This window comes from Poecilia formosa, unplaced genomic scaffold (genome assembly GCF_000485575.1).
Source record: "Poecilia formosa unplaced genomic scaffold, Poecilia_formosa-5.1.2 Scaffold485, whole genome shotgun sequence".
Lineage (NCBI taxonomy): Eukaryota > Metazoa > Chordata > Actinopteri > Cyprinodontiformes > Poeciliidae > Poecilia > Poecilia formosa.
The window spans coordinates 1,758-3,252 of NW_006800424.1; the positions used below are offsets into that span (position 1 = coordinate 1,758).

General features: G+C 40.6%; 1 protein-coding gene across 1 annotated transcript in view; it reads left to right on the forward strand.

Annotated features, from left to right (window-relative positions):
* The window catches only part of mmp17b (matrix metallopeptidase 17b), a 23,309-nt gene that overhangs the window by 1,054 nt on the left and 20,760 nt on the right, over positions 1 to 1,495 (forward strand). The gene's annotated exons all lie outside the window — the stretch shown is intronic.

Genomic DNA, 1,495 nt, shown 5'->3' on the forward strand with positions numbered 1-1,495 from the left:
TGCTCCAAACGTCTGATTGCTGTTAATAGAGAAGAACGTCTTTATTTTGAGAGAAAAAGTAGTTCATAACATTCAGTATAAAATAAAATAAACAAATCAATTAATGTTCCTTTAATAAGACAAAAGTATCCACTCCAGGGCTTCCCCCCAGTGTATTATAGGCCTAGCGGCCCGCCATGCTTTACTAGCGCCACCGCCAGGCCAAGTCGTTCTTGTTTATGTTTTTAGGTAAATATAAAAAAAAATAAAATAAAAAATCGCTTTAAAACAAACAAACAAAAAAAAAAAACGGATTGCAAGCGTCTTTGTTGCTCTGAGCGTTTCACTGCCCGAGCACATTTATTCCTAAACGATATGTTTATAGAAGATAGGTTTATAGTTTATGCATTTAAAGCCGGACCAATCACACCGCTGGCGCTTCTGCGCATTGCAGCAGCTGGATGTCTAAAGTTAACCTCAGTGCGGATCGAGTGTGCCTCCTTTCACTCAAACTGGACACAGGCTGACCTGTATGGATATTTACATCAACCCCCTGTGAGGAATTATGATTCTGTTCAGAGTTTTTTTTTTTGTTTTTTTTTAAATCAAGTTGGAGTTTAAAACCCACCTCGTTAGCTCTGGTTGTGCAGCTCTACATGAACTGCAGGAATAACTTGTAGTCGTGCTTTCAGAGGTGCACGTTGAGCGAGCGGTGAGAATGATTTATATTTGTGAACAACGAATTTTGTGCGGCTTTTCCATCTCAACACGCTGCCCAGCTCTGTCTGCGCTGATAAAAGTTTATCGGTTGGCTGGTGTGTTAGTGGTCAACGAATCAGCGCTAATCACTCATCATGATTCAACCACCATTTTGAGGCGCTGTGGTGGACGTTGGAGGTGAGGGATGGGAGTGTGAACGGAGTGAGAGATTGTTTTTCCAAGTTGTTTTTGCCAGTGTAGCCATGGCTTCCACTTGTTCATGTCTGTGGAGGCAGCACTCATGTAGTTGTAATTGGGGCTCACAGATGGCTGTATTTACAAAAACTGGAAAAACCTAGCTTGGAAACCGACCCATACCCTCTCTCATGACGTGTTGAGTTGATCAAATTGTCGACTTTGCCTGAATTCACTCCAAATAGCACTATGTCATAAACAGCATTTCTCTTTAGACTGAAGCAGACTTAAAATTGTACAAAAATTATTTTCGTACATGGTAGAAAACATGATGACAGAAGGGCATTTTCTCAATGGCTAGTAATGATTAGATATCATAATGCAATATTTGATTGCATCATACTAATGTTATTTATGAATGTTAATCTTATTTTGTAAAAAGTGTTTGCTGCAAAGCTGCAAATGCTCCGATGGTCTTCAGTTCTTACAATTGATGGTTGCCAGGGCCATGCTGAGACCTTTGGAGGCTCAGGGGCTCAAAGTTAAAAAAGGGGCACATAGAACAAGTAACAAGAGGAATGGTTACTTCGACTTCCCCAGTGGACACTAACTGCCAAACAAC